The 16,668-nt window shown below is 36.4% G+C and overlaps 1 pseudogene; it reads left to right on the forward strand.

Moving 5' to 3' along the window:
- Positions 1-2,076: 2,076 nt before the first annotated feature.
- On the forward strand, positions 2,077-3,720 carry LOC145033510 (tetrahydroberberine oxidase pseudogene; annotated as a pseudogene).
- The last annotated feature ends 12,948 nt before the right edge of the window (positions 3,721-16,668 follow it).

The raw sequence follows: 16,668 nt of genomic DNA on the forward strand, positions 1-16,668 counted from the left end.
CTTTCACACCTTTACTATATATAATTATCTATATTTTCACCAATTTATAACTATTAATATCATTTATAATGTCGTGTGCATATACGAGATCCATTGATCGTTTAGCGGTTTAACACTATAATGCTTATAAATACGTGAGATACATCTCACAAACACGTATACATACATCTCACAAACACGTATACATACACATATATCTACAAACATAATCCATCACAAATTTGTGAAAAGTATAGGCATTACAATGTTAAACTGTAAAACTAGTATTTGATCCCAGAGGGGCACACAACTTTATGAACGATACTTATATCTATAATATGGTGAAAATATAGATAATCATTTATAGTAGAAGTGTGGAAGAAAGGAAGCAGAAAAAACGACGTTTGGTGTCCGAAAAATCGAAAATAAGAAAAATACGTAGCTAATCCGTAGTTACGGATTAGCTATGGATTTTTCTTATTTTTTATTTTTCGGGTACCAAATTTCGTTTTTTTCACACTTCTATTATACATGATTATCTATATTTTCACCAACTTATAACTATTAATATCATTCATAAAGTTGTGTGCACATACGGGATCCATTACTCATTTAGTGGTTTAACACTATAATGCTTATGAATACGTTCGTATACATCTCAGAAACACGTATACATACACATATACACGTACACATATACTACAACTCATTCATGAATATAAATATACATATACAAACATAATCCATCAAAAGTTGGTGAAAAGTATAGGCATTACAATGTTAAACTGTGAAACGAGTATTTGATCCCGAATGGGCACATGATTTTATGAATGATATTAATAGCTAGAAGTTGGTGAAAATATACATAATCTTGTAAAATAGAGGTGTGAAAAAAACGAAGCAAAAAAAACGATATTTGGTACCCGAAGAATCGAAAATAAGAAAAATATGTAGCTAATCCGTAGGTACCTTAGCTACGGATTAGCTACAGAATTCTAACGGAAAGCATACTCTGTAGCTAATCCGTAGGTAATTAGTATCCGTAGATATTGCGTAGCCATTTCGTAGCTAATTAGCTACGGAATAGCTACGAATTAGCATCGATAGCTATTTTGTAACCTATTATGTAGCTAATTAGCTACGGAAAGGCTACGGACTAGCATCTGTAGCTATTACGTAGTTATTCCGTAGCTATTCCATTACTAAATTAGAGCATCTCATTCTATAGTTGATCCGTAACAATTCCGTAGCTAATTAGCTACGGAAATTTTCCGTAGGAACCCCACGTTTTCTAGTAGTGAACCTAGTTCACAATTTATATTTTTATATAATCCTTTATAAAAAGAATTTTAAAAAAATTTTAAAATTTAAAAAAAAAAAAAAAAAAAAAAATCATTGGTAAGATCTTTCGCTTAATTGGTTAATATCTTTGTTTTAAGTTATTGAATAAAATGAGACGTGACATTCTAACTCGCATGAAGTATCCAAGTGGGCTCTCTCTACGATGCACTCGGCTTCGTTTTACTAATTTTCTTTTCCACAAGAAATTTGAGGTTTTGATGGCATGCGATGACGGATACTTTTAGGTAATTTTGTGTTGTTGACTTTTTCTAATTAAACTTATAAAATATACATATGCTTCTTGTTATCAACGAGCATTACATTTACAATTACTAGCGTAAAAATGTGACATTTACCAATTGAATCAAAAGTTAATGGGCTAACTTAACTTTTTAGTTAGTTTATTGTTATTAACAAACGACTTCGTTACCTCTTCATTTCCTAGTGAGATTTTTTAATTTAATCCATTTCCTAGTAATGCTTTTAAATAATGGAACGCAATGTTGAAAACATAAATTACAAGAATATAGCAGAATTAATCTCGCTTATAAATAGTGTTCCTATACAAATTACTTATAGGCTTATAGCAATATAAGTTATTTGTATATGAGATAATTCTTGTATTATTTTGTAATTAGTGTTCCTAGAAAAATGAATTCACCAATTTTATAATCCCACTTGCACTTAGCTCAATGCTCTCTACGTTCTCTCTATATAAATACGCTACTGCCATGGATCAAGCTCACCAAATTAAACATGAAGAAATCTCAGCTTAGCGCTTCTGTCTTCCTCTTCGTTCTAATTCTTTCGTTTTCTGTTTCATGGGCAACCTTTTCTTCCCTTGTTGATGGTACACCATGGCCAGATTCTGGAAAACTCATAAGCTGCGTACATTCCAACTCCAACAATGTCACTACCATCTCTCAACTCATTTTTACCCCTGTCAACGCTTCTTTCCTTCCTATTTGGCAAGCGCATGTCCAAAACATTAAGTTCCTTAAACCCTCCACTCGTAAACCATCAGTCATTGTGACACCTGTGGAAGAAACCCTAATCCAAACGACTCTATACTGCGCCAAGAAACATGGCTATGAAATCAGGATCAGGAGCGGGGGACATGACTTCGAGGCCCTTTCCTACTCTGCTGATGTTCCTTTTGTTATGATTGATTTCACCAAGATGAGGTCTGTAGATGTGGACGTAATAAACAGGAGCGCTTGGGCCCAAACAGGCGCTGTGCTTGGTGACCTCTATTACAGTATCTCTCAGAAGACAGATACCTTGTATTTCCCTGGTGGTGTTTGCCCTACCGTGGGTCTTGGTGGGTACTTAAGCGGTGGTGGCTATGGAAACCTAATAAGGAAATACGGAACTGCTGCTGATAATATTTTGGATTTTCGCGTCATTGATGTCAATGGAAATATTCTCGACAGGAAGTCAATGGGAGAAGATTTGTTTTGGGCGATCCGAGGAGGTGGTGCTTCTAGTTTTGGAATCGTTCTTGCATGGAAGCTGAGATTGGTTCCCGTTCCAGAAATAGTAACCGTTTTTATACTAAATAAAACGTTGGAACAAAGGGCAACTGAAATTTTCCATAAATATCAATACGTTGCACCAACTATTGATAGAAATCTGCACATAAGAACTCAGGTGTTTGGAGAATATATCAGAAATACCACAAAGAAAACCATACGAATTATGTTCGAAGGAATTTATCAGGGTACAAAAGATACATTGCTTCCATTGTTGGATGAAAATTTTCCGGAGCTTGGTGTTACACGAGAGATTTGTGAAGAAATCAAAAGCATCCAGTCAACCCTTGTGTTTTGGGGCTTGCCAAGCTCCACCCCGATTGAGATTCTCACTAACCGATCTGCCATAGACAAGCTGAACAACAAAGTTAAATCTGACTATGTCCGGACACCGATCCCCATAAGCGGGCTCAGAAAGATTTGGAGAAAGTTTTTCGAAAATGATGAATCAGCGCTTCTGATGATCAATCCTTTTGGTGGAAAGATGGCTGATTTCGTAGAGACTGAAACTCCGTATCCTCATAGAGCTGGGGTGTTGTACCAGGTGCTAGAGACTGTCAACTTTTTCGGTCAAACATCAGACATGACCCCTACATCGCTTCAGAGGATAGCTTGGTTGCGAAGCTTGGAAAAATTATTGACACCTTATGTATCAAAGAACCCCAGGGAAGCTTATGCCAACTACGTGGATCTGGATTTTGGTGTTGGAAACTCTAATTATGAAGAAGCAAGTGTTTGGGGGGAGAGGTACTGGAAGAGGGACAATTTCAAGAAGTTGATTGGAATCAAGGCAAAAATTGATCCGGAGAATTTCTTTAGGCATCCACAAAGTATCCCGGTTTTCTCAACATCACTCTCCGACATGTGAAGCTCTTTGGTTGCAGAAAGATCAAAAATACCAAAGACAACTTTATTGAACTATTCAGTGAGAAAATAAAGTTTTTATTACCCAAATAAATGTCTTATAAGGTTCTAAAAAGCTCGTCATAGCCGCTATGACACATCATGACTCCAAGGTTTGTATTTGCTGTCAAGCTTTACCAAAACGTCATTTTAACTCATATATGTGTATAAAATAGAATAATAGTTGAAAATACATATGAAATTATTAATTATATACAAAATTGACGTCTTAAGTCACATCTTACAAATGATGTGGCTCACCAACACTCAAAAAAGCTTGAAGCTTGACATTGTCGTCAAGCCACGCCTTACAGTATTTAGAACGATTTATAATATATTTTTAACTATTTTGTCCTTTTTAGATTTCAAGCTTTTTAATTTTGGATGTCTTGATATTTTGTATATATCACCTTTTTATCATGATTTTTTTGTTAATTTTCGATGATAATGAAATTATAAAGACAATAAAATATCTCTTATTATTTTGCATAAATGCCTTAATATCATTTTGTATCCCTTGATTGATACATACATACATACATAATCTTTTATCAAAACATATATGAATTAAGTATATATAATAAAAAAATCAATCATAAGAATTAAGAAATTATAAAGACAAAAAAAATTGCAGTTTTTAATTTAAAAAAACTACTCGTTGGATTCCAATTTATATCACTCACGAACTATAATACTATTTTTATTACATGACTCTTGACGAAATTATTTATTAATTTTGATGGTTATTTTGTAAAAAAAAAATGCATTCCTAAATAAGCCCAATTAAATCAAATTGAACTACCAAATACACTTCAGTATCATACAATTCAGAGTTTCTTAAAACTTGGTATTGAATTTTGTATGCAGCGCCTACGAAAAACATATGAATTGGAGGATGAACATCATCCGACCACTTACAAATCGTTTTATCTTCTACAATTATATTATATAATACAACTAGGTGTAATACATATGCATTACATGTGTTCATTTAAAAGAAAAATAAATATGAAAATTCTGAACATTTGAAAAAGTTTAAATTTATAAGAAAAATTAAAAAAATATTGAATTATTAAAATTAAAGTGCTTTTTCTCTTTTAAATTTAAACAAATAATTTAAATAAATAAACAAAATAAATTAATGAGCTTTAATTTAAGAATTTTGAAATAAGAATATAAGACGATTAATGAAAATTAATATTCATATGTTACTATATTTATTGTTATTACACTACAAATAAAATGACATTTAATAGCATACACTTTTAATAACAAATCTTTTTTATGCCACTGTAACATGTTTTTAATGACATATTTTATATGCCATTATAAAATTAATAGATTTAATGACATTTAATAATACATGTCACTAAGATTAATATTCATTAATGGCATAAATATATTAAAATGCCACTAAAAACTCTATATTTTACAACATATATTTTTTTATATGCCCACTGAAGTTTTATTATGTGTTTTACCAATTTGGTTTTGAGCCAATAAAAAGTTGAATTCCCCCTTATTGCCCTCTGCGATAGGAATCGTCGTTTATTGCATATAGTTTATATATAAAATATGGCGTTTCCCCAATTCTTGTACTGTAATTGATCGCATTTAACAGCTCATCTCATACATCCAGGCCGACAGCGAGTTTGCCAAGATCAGACAGTTTTTCATTGGATCCTTATCCGAATTATGATGAAAAAACTCGAAATCAAAATCAACATGATGAGAATTAGAGCTCCTTATTGTGTTATCTCTTTTCTATGAGCTTCTTTTGTTCGAATCTTCTCAATGAGAACGGAGATGAAGATTTTCTGGATCATGTAATTGTCGCCTCGAATCAGGAGCCGAAGTAAAGGCTCTTCAAGCAACAAAAGAAATATGAATATTATTAACATGAGTTCCTTGACTTTCTAGACTATACGTCGCCATCGTTAATGCCTGTAAAGCACGAAGCGAGAGAAACACTGATTTATAACCAGGATCTTTCACATCCATCAACGACTGTGATGCACAGTTGCAATTCACCAAGACTGTCGAACTCCGATAGTTATGATTATCCAAATCAAAGGTATTTTTTTTGTGCGTCGTCTTTCAAAGTTTCAGATTCAATTAGTTCAAATCTCATCAGGCAGACTAGCACACAAGCTAGATATTTGTCCTCTTTAATTTTTGAAACTGGTAAGCACTTCAACCTCCTTGTTAATTTCATTCGTTTTTTTCAACTTGATGTGGATTTATTATTTTAAATAGTTGATATATGTATGAAGGGCTCAATTAGTGGTTTGGTCTAGGCTTTGCATTGTAATAGTGGTTCTGTATTGATAAAGTATTTTGGTAGGTTTATTGGATGCTTATGGGTCTATAATGAGTTTACGGTCGTAAACACCTTACGGCCGTAAGCTCTGTTTCTGTTTCTGGTCGTGGTTCCCTATATATATAGAGGGTTAGTCAGTCGTATTTTAGTTGTTGACGCCTAGCAGTTCACGGTCATATATATCGAGTTGTATCAGACGTTTTCAGTAATAGAACGTGTGCAAGCTTGATTTCTTTTCTACTCCTGTTCTCTTTTCTGCAATTGTATTTGTTCTTGATCGCTGGTAAGATCCATTCTCAGGACCTTACAAATGGTATCAGAGCAGAACCAGTGTCAAAGGCACTCTACAATCGATCTTGGAGCGAGTTTTCATCTGTTTGCGACTAAAGTTGGTGATTTCTGCAAAAGGGTTTTCAGTTTCGTCGAAAAACTGCAAGTTTAAAAGCTTACGGCCGTAATCTTAGTTTACGGCCACAAACTCTTCAAAGTTCTTGCACCATAAATTTTGTTCTTGAGCCGTGAATAAGGATTATTCATAAACCGGAAACTGAGTGTTCTTGGAACGTGAACTTTAGACCGTGCACTCTTTTCGACCGTAAACTCGGAGTTTACGGCCATAAACCCTCATCTGACCGTGAACTCTGTTTACAGTAGTAAATAGTATTTTGACTGTGTTTGACCAGAAGCTTAATTTAATCATAAATAATTTAATTTATGTCTCATATTAATTAAATAAAAATAATGGATTCTCAAGGTCAAACAAACCATCACGAGCTAGATTCAGTTATGGGCACAACCACCCGAATTCCTAGACTTTTATCCGCTGAAGGCTTCCCAGAATGGAAGTACAGAATTGAGCAGTACATAAAGATGAAGGACTTCAAAATCTAGAGAAGCATAATAAAAGATTCAGTCAGAATAACCACTACAGTTGCAGGGCAAGTGGTTGACAAGAAGATGGAAAACTACACTGATGAAGACTTCGTGAAGGTTGAAGAGCAAGAGAAGGCTTTGGCCACCTTGACCATAGCACTATCTCCAAACATTGCTCAAGGTTTCAGGGAGTATACTTCTGCTAAGACCTTGTGGGAAGCCCTAATTGAGGTCTATGAAGGGAACAAAGATATGAGGGAGAGTTGCCAAGATATGTTGCGACAACGTTTCAATATGTTCAACTATGTTCCTGGAGAGACTCTTGAGGCACAGCTGCAGCGGTTCACATCTCTTAACACTGAAATGACTGTAGCCGGGATTTTCTACACAAAGTCTGAGATAAACAAGAAGCTACTGAATACTCTCCCAAAGTCTTGGGACATGAATGTAGCTGTCATCAAGAATACTAAGGATCTTATCCGTCTCTCTCTTGCTGAAGTGATGGCTGTCATCAAGGCCTGTGATATTGATGACAAGCAGTGAGAGATCAACCATGTGAACTCATACTCAGCTGCGAACCTTGGAATCTCTACTAACAATGCTCTTTCATCTTTCTCCTTTCCTTCTGTAGGTCAATCATTTGCTACTCAGCAAGCTCAGGTTCAGATCTTCCCCACTCCATCAGCTTCCTCTGCATCAACCATACCTTTCTCATACAACCAATCGTTTGTAGGTACTCAAGCTGCTTCATCCTCCAATGTGACTTCTTCTTCAAGTGGAAAGGAGGGTGATGAAAATCTTGCGCTTGCTACAGGGCTTGTCAATTGCTACAATGCACTCGTAGCCGGGGATCTTCCACCCCAACTATCATTTACTGATCTTGATCAGATTCACCCTGAAGATGTTGAAGAGATGGATATTACATGGAAAATTCCCATGGCAGTTTTTAGGGCGAAACAGTTTTCCAAAAAGACTGGAAAGAACAACCGGGGGGTGAGTGATGATAAGAAAGTTGGGTTCAACAAGGGAAAGTTGTGGTGTTTCAACTGCCACGAGCCAGGGCATTTTGCTCGCGATTGTCCATAACCAGATAGAAGATTAAATAATGATAGGACAATAGTGGTAGTTAGGAAAAATCGAAGCGGTGCTCAAGTAAACAGCGAGAAGGCTATGGTTGCACAATCGTTCGACTGGGAGGATCAGATGCAGGCCCTAAACTTATCTGGACTTGAAAATGCCCACCTGGAACAGGTCAGTAGAGATTATTGCAGCTGAAGATAAAATGATGGAGCTGCAGTTTGCGTTGATGGTATCTTCCTCTCATGAACCTAATACAACCGAGGTAAGTCTACCCTCATGTTCTCAAGCCTGTATTGATTATGTTAAAATTTTGAATGAGAAAATTGACACATTCTGTAGTGAAGTAGAATACCTTAAAATTCTCTGTGAACTTAACGACTCACTAAAAAGGGAAGTAGAAGACCTTAGATATGAAGGTTACTAACTCAGAAAATGTCAAAAACCACTTAAAGCCCAATTAGAATCTAAAATAAAGGACTTTAGGATACTTTAGGAAGACTACATTAATAAATGTGAAAATTATGACTATATAATAAAACAGAATACTGAACTAGTGGCTGAAATTGAATTATTAAAGGGTAAATTTGAAACTGCTGATTTTGACTTTAGAAAATATGATGCATCGAGTGAGGTAGTTGTCAATATGATAGACCACTGCATGCAATTTAAACAAAATCAATCAAAGGGTCTAAGCTATAATCACATGCCTCCTCCTTTCAATCATTCATATCAGCTTCAACCCCTATCCAAAGAAGAGATTGCCAATGAACCATTCATGGTTTATGGCAAGCCATCTGGTTTTGTTTCGGGAGGATTTATTAATGTTGAAAGTACTAATATTTCTACTTCTCCTACAGATCAATCCTTGAATCAGTCAAAGCACGAAGTTGAAGGATCTGTTTCTGAAAATAAATCGAGTCTGAACCTGAAGTTTTAGTTTTAAATAAAGACAATATTTTTTCTGATGTTTCAAATGACAATGTTTTTTGTGGTGGTGTTTCTATTACTTCTGATACTGTTTTGAATAGTTTGAACAATTTGGTTGACATTTCTAATGTTTGTGATAATAATTTTGAAGAACTACCACTTTCACAAACTTCTCCATCTAATGTACCCTCACTTGCCTCATAACCTAATTCTTGTTCATGTTCTTGTGAGAGAAGCAAGGGTGTTAGTATGGAAAACAAATCTGATCAATGTAGCACAAGTTATAACAATAACAAACAGATTTGTTTCAATTGTGGTGTTGGTGGTCATATAGCTAGAAATTGTCAAAATCGTCTGTTTGTACATTTCGAATTTCCAAGAGGAGAGAACGAATTCAGAGGAAGGTCTTTAACTAGAAAGGCCTCTAGAAATCGCTATCGGTATGATGATTGGATAAATGATCGCATAGAAAAAGGGTTGTTTTTCAAAAACATAAAAGGGTCTTCTATAACAAAGTCCCAAACAGTTTTCCAAAACCGAGCACGGCCAAGCTAAGGTCGGTTTCATCAAGAAGCAGCAATGGGTCTTCAACTAATTCTTAGTACAAAACCCAAATGCTTCAAGCAAACTGGTAAACATTTGATTTCTAAACCACACGATACTGTTATAAAACCTAATTATCAATGGTTACCCAAATTAGCTTTCAATTCATCATATGTGTCCTCTGAAAAATCCGAAAATAATAAATCTGAGAAGGCATTGGGACCACCCAGGAAAATAATGACTTGGGTTCCCAAATCTAATTAAACCCGCACATCTGGCAGGGACAGTTGCAGGGGAATGTCCTCAGACCCTGGTTCATCGACAGCGGTTGCTCCCGGCATATGACAGGAGATGTCACCCAACTACTCAACATTCAATCCTTTAATGGGGGATACATCTCCTTTGCGGTTGGAGAAGGTGGCAAGATCACTCAAAGAGGAACAGTCACAAATGGGGTGTTAAGCTTCGAGAATGTTACTTTTGCTCCCAAACTGAAGCATAGTTTGTTGAGTGTATCTCAGATTTGTGACAAGGGCTATTCTACACATTTCACCGAAAAGGAATGTATGATTCTCAAGCTAGGCTTTGTCATCCCAAAAGAGTGGATTCTTGTGAAATCTAAATGGTATGGGAATGCTTACATTATAGATATATGAATAGAAATCTTCCAAAACAAGTAACGTGTCTCTTTTCAAAAAATTTCGAACAAACTGCAATGTTATGGCACCGAAGACTCGGCCATGCCATCACCAAGAACTTGAATTATCTTGCAAAGAATGAGATGGTTCATGGTTTGCCTGTCAAGGACTTTATCAAGTTCGAGAAGTGTGTGTCATGTGCACAAGGCAAGCATCATAGAAAACTACACTAGCCAAAACAGGTTAACTCGATTAGTCAGGTTCATCAATTGCTACATATGGATCTGTTTGGACCGGTAAACGTCCTCAACATTAACATAAATTCCTGTTGTTTGGTTGTTATTGATGATTTCTCTCGCTTCATGTGGGTTTTGTTTCTATCCAACAAAGTTGTAGTTGCTGATCTAATTAAGAATTTATTGTATTAATTGAAAACCAGACTAACAACAGGGTGAAGGCGCTTCGTACCGATAACGGAACAGAATTCAAGAACTCTGTACTCGATCATTTTTGCGCAGAAAAGGATATTATGCATCAATACAGTTCCGCTCACACACCTCAACAAAATGGTGTTGCTGAACGGAGAAACAGAACCTTAAAAGACGCCGCAAGGACAATGTTGTGTGACTCCAAACTGCCAATCTTCTTTTGGGCTGAGGCGATAAACACTGCTTGCTATGTTCAGAATCGAGTGTTGATCAACAAAGCTCAAATGAAGACTCCGTACGATATTTTATATGGTCACAAGCCTTCAGTCAGCCATTGTCATGTATTTGGCTGCCCTTGCAACCTTCTTCACTTAGAGTCCAACCCAAAGTTCAACGCTAAAGCCGATGACTGTTACTTCATAGGGTATGCTGCTCGCACCACATGTAGGGTTTACAATAAGAAGAAAAAACAAGTTATAAAACTTATGACATGTTCTGGTTGGAAGAAAATGAGACGGATACTCGAGTAAGCCCGGATTGGTTGTTTGATTACACATCTCTGTTTAAATCTATAAATGTATCTTCAGGTAGCTCATCTGGATCTATCTCTGGTTCGAAGAATGCTTCTGAAGACAAAGACGAAAAAGTTGTGTACAGACCTCCAACGGTATCCTCTTCACAACCACAGGTGGAGACTCCTGCCTCGCCTGAGGGGGAGTCCTTCGCTTCACCTGAGGGGGAGTCATCTGTACATCCTGATAATCCTAAGTCTCCAATTCAGAATACTACTCCTAATGCTGAAACGACACCACTCACTCCCATAGAAAGAGAGTTCATGTCCACAGACTCTTTCGCTGCTACTTCAACATTTACGGAGCTACTTTTTCCTGAAGATTTTTCAAATGAGTTTGTGGCAGAGTCGTCTGGCGTGGCTCAATCAACAAATGAGGGAGGTGTATGTTGGATATAGTGTCTAAGTTCATAACTATATTTGGTATGTACTTGACCCGACCCGGCATGGTCCATTTGGGTTGCACTTCACCCGAACAATTTATGGATAATATTTGAGAATAGTACAAGTTATGATTTATTAATATATTATAAGTTCTAATATATTAATATAAGATCATATTATTTAATTAGTAGTGATCTATAATTAATCTAGGATTAATTTAGAGATCAAAGATATTACTTATTAAATATGGGCTTCTATATTTATATAGTGTGGGCTAAAGCTTATTTGGAATGGGCTAGGCTTGCATGGAAAAAGTCCATGGATACTCCATGGAGCTTTAACCCATGGATCTCATGGAAATGAAGAGACATGGGTTTTAGGGATGTAACCCTAATCCTCCACACTATATAAAGGAGGATTTGGTTCTTGAAATGACACTAGTTGACACTTGTTGAGGTGAGGGCAAATTTCAAGATAGTAGTGACTATTCTCTCAAAGTTCCAAGTTTGTGGTGATTTGTGATTTCCACTTGAGGCATCCACACTATTGGTGCTAGGCTCAAAAACTCTAAGCAATCAACTACAACTTCAAGGTAAGTATTTCTCCTAACTTTATTTGATTCATGTTCCCCATGCCATGCTAGCTAGGATATAAACCTTGGAAAAATTAATTATATGCATGTATCTTAGACAAACATGGATCCAAGGTTTATTATGGTTGCATGTACACTTAGGAAGTGTTAGAATGCTCAAAACCCATCAGTGTAAACATTCACAATCTTCCTGTCTCTCTAAATGACATCAGCCGGGAAATACCCTCAAGGATTCAACATGATCATCCGATCGACAACATCATTGGTCTGTTGGGCGACGACGTTAAAACAAAAGTCAGAGTGGAGATGTCAATACATGTCTTTACTCTTGCTTTATCTCTCAAATAGATCCCAAGAATGTGGAAATGGCTCTGAATGAGCCCAGCTAGGTACATGCAATGCATGAAGAGTTACATCAATTTGAAAAACTTGGGGTTTGGAAGTTAGTTGAGTTACCAAAGGGGTAAAAGTCTCTTGACACACGATGGGTCTATCGAAACAAGCAGGATGATTAAGGGGTTATAGTGCGGAACAAAGCTAGATTGGTGGTTCGCGGGTTTCGACAGGTCGATGGTCTTGATTACACTAAAGTTTATACTCCACTAGCTCGCTTGGAGGCTATTCGTATCTTCATTGCATATGCCTCTTACATGAGCTTTACCGTTTACCAAATGGACGTCAAGACTGCCTTCTTGTATGGCAAGGTGAAGGAAGAAATCTATGTTGATCAACCCCCTAGGTTTGTTGACTCAAAGTTTCCTAATCATGACTACAAGTTGGACAATGCATTGTATGGGTTACATCAAGCTCCTCGAGCATGGTATACGACTCTAACAAAGCATTTGCTCGAACATGGTTATGCATTCTAAATCTATTTTCTCTCTTAATAATTGTCTGCTCACCCGGTGTAAGGGGTATTTTGGAACTCATTGATGGTTGGGACATATCAGGATGCGGGAAACACATTCTAGTACAATTAAAATTGAACACATGCAGATTATTTGTAGATCTCGCTGCTCAATTTAGGTGGACAACAATATCCCTGGTTGTCGTCAGATAAACGGTCCATAAGAAATTTTCTTAAGAATAAGGGCTAAAAATGTCATGTTATTGGAAATTGTCCAAAATTATGTCACAAATGTTTCGTGTTTAAGTGGACCACAATACTGGCGATCGATCAGACGAAGACGTGAAAATAAGGGTACCGACAAGTGGAATAAGGTTGTCCAACAACTTTGATCCCAACATCACAAATTCATTCTCAATAATTAAACTTTTAAGTTGTATATTTTAATTGGAGTCAATTTACTTTTAATTTTAATTTTAATTTTTAATTTAATTTTATTTTTATTTTTATTTTTGTTTTTGTTTTTATTTTTATTTTTATTTTTGTTGACTGCTAAAATAAAATTTGTTTTTTAATTTTTAAATTTTGCAAAGTTAATTTTACTTTCTTTTATTTTCTTTTATTTTCTTTTATTTTCTTTTATTTTTAATTTTAGTTTTAATATTACTCCTCAAAAGATTTGTTTTTTATAATTTTTGAAAAATATTGGACTGTGTTGGAGACTGTCTTATACTGTGTGGTTATCAGGTAAATGAAAAGTGGGTATAAAAGGGGGTTTACTGCCGGAATCTTCATCATTTTCTTTATTCTGGCCGCAAACACTCTCTCATACTCTCTCTCTTCGAATTTTTTTTTATCAAATCCTGCGAAATTAATCCGATAATCTTGAAGGTAATGCATTTTCGACCAGTAATATGTATCTTGTTGCGTGATTCATCGTGTTTTTAAGGCTGAAATCGACAAAAAGGGTTTCGGAGTTTACGGTCGAAGCTTACGGTCGTAAGGTGTTTGCGGCAGTAAACTCCCCAAATGGTCATTAGTACACGGTCAAGGGTTTACGGCCATAAACCCTCGTTGACCGCAAACTCTGATGTTGACTGCAAATTCTAACTTTGACCTAATTTTAAAATTGTTGTTTCATTTTGGGGTCAAAATTAAATCATTTAAAATTTTTATTGCTCGTTCGGCTCTCTTGTCTTACTTGGCATGTTTAGTGCAGATCAATGGCAAACCTCAAATTTGCAAACATGCATAATCTGGCTATTATTTTGGCGGATCCTCCAGTTGCTCACTCTGACTTCAAGTCGATGATCCACAGACTCAGGGAATGTTGTCTGGCATCAGCCATCTCTGTGAATCCGGTTATCTACCAGAATTTGATCAGAGAGTTCTGGACGACTGCTAAGATGGAAATGGATGATGCTGGTATTGTTGCTATTAAAGCTGTCATAAAAGGACGCGAGATTGTGACCACTAAGAACTTTGTTAGAGAAACTTTGTTGATTGACGATCAACCAAGTTTTCCCACGGAGATTGGGATTAAGGATGTTTAGAAAATTCTAAAGAGGATAGGATATGAAGGCACTTCTCCTCCAACTTTGAAGAAGCTCTTACCTCCATACTGGAGATTTTTGGCCCATGTGTTCGTTAGCTACATTTCTGGAAGAAGATCAGGAGCTGATGAAATTTCTCTGAGGAATACTGGAGCGATCGTTTCTCATGCTGCTGGAGTAAAGTTCAACTTTTCAAGATTTATCTTGGATGAGTTTGTGGTAAACATCAGAGCCTCAACCCGGGATACTTTCTTATTGTATCCCAGGTTCATTCAATTGTTTATCAATAATCAGTTTCCAGATATGGTGAAGGAAGGCGATACTCTTGATATGAAATCTCTGGGTCCTCACACTGTAGGGCTCATCAAGTAGAACCGTAAAGGAAAAATTATCTTTCAAGGAAAGTATCCTCTGGAGAAGTTTGGAAAGTTTGTTGAACTAAATGATTCCTCGGAATCATATGGATCCTCTGATAAGGCGTCTTCTGAGCCTGCATCTTTAGAGAAATCATCTCCAAATGACGATGTTATTACAGTATCTGATGATGAGAATAACGAAGAAGAAAAGACTCTGACTCCTAAAGCTAATGTGGCGGAAGAACATGGTTTAATGTCTACTCATGTTCAAAGTGATTATGAAGAAAGGACTGTGGAAACTGAGACAGAAGCTGAAGGAGATAAAAATTATTCTTTTGATGATCTTATTCTTATCGGATTTGACAATGATGATATTGTTGCGTCTCTTACAAGTAGTTCTAATCTTGTGACAAATGAGAACCTTGACTCAATTTTCAACAACGTCGATGAAGTTGTGCCTCCAACGACAGAGACAAGGAAGCCTGATGAAGTTCTTGAAACTACACCTCCTACCTCAAACCAAATGGCGACTGCTTCCACTCCAGTGGAGACGGTTATTGGATTTCCTCCTCCTATTTATGTTCCTCCTACTATAAAGCCATTTGTGAGTGATCTTACAACAATGTAGATTGTTCAACCCCCATTGAAAAGAAGAAAAAGGGATCCAAAGACAGAGTGTTTTAATTTCAAATCTTGTTAGTGGCCTTCTAGTACCACCTACCACTACTCCTCATCTTATTACAACAAAGCTCTTTAATGAAGGACAAGACACCACTTTTGAAGTTGGTGGATCTTCTTTTCCACCAGGGTTTTCTCCTCCTAAGCCTGATCACGATGCTGCTTCCGCAAGGTTAGCCATGCATTTGGCTGAAGAGCAATTATTAACGCCTCCCTCTCGTGGTAAACGTATTTCTATCGGGGACGATAGTTCTGGAGAAGAAAATTTCACTATCCCTGGGTTGCAGAAGGAAATCTCAGTACTCAGTCAAAAGAATATTGAGCTTAATTGATATTCATGTTTCAGATCTTCAAGTGGAAAATGCAAAGCTCAATGTTCAAGTCTCTGAACTTCAAGTAGACAATCAAAGCTCGGTGTTCAAGTAGCTGATCTTCTTGAAGACAAAGCTTTAAAGTCAAAGCAGATTTCTGATCTTCAAGACCATTTCAATCTTTTGACTTCAAGTTATTTTGAACTAAAGAAGAAGCTTGAAGAACATCTTGGTGAAAAATATCAAACGTCTACTTATGAATATAGAATTAATCTACATACTCAAGCCTTTCCGGTTACCATGATAACTGCTCAGACATCAAGGGTTGTTAATCGCTTTGAAGAGGAGCCTTCCCAAGCTCCTCATATTTCAGCAAGAATACGTGATGCGTAGAAAGAAGCTGCTAATATGGGACAACTCTTATTTAAAAGAAACCTTAACCAGAATGCTTCTTGGGATGAACCAACAATTACTGTTACTGATCTTGAGGTTGTTAGGATTAGAGGTACATTTGGTGATAGATCTGGGATTGTTTCCTGGGGATATCATGATCCTCTTAATATGTGGATTGTGCTAAAAAAGATTGGAAACTCTGAGTTTTACAAAGATAGTCATGATTTCAACTCATGGACTAGGGTGGATTTAAAAGAATTATCACGACCTCCTTTTTTGAATCTCACAGATAATCCACAGGCGACCCAGTTCACACACTTTCTTGAGGATCAGGTAAAAAGGGGATTTACTGCCATTAAATCTATTATGTTGGAGCATCCTGATATTCTTGATCCTAAGACTGACAAACCTCTTCAAGT

This window comes from Lactuca saligna, chromosome 3, assembly GCF_052625555.1.
Source record: "Lactuca saligna cultivar CGN05327 chromosome 3, ASM5262555v1, whole genome shotgun sequence".
NCBI classification, from domain to species: Eukaryota; Viridiplantae; Streptophyta; class Magnoliopsida; order Asterales; family Asteraceae; genus Lactuca; species Lactuca saligna.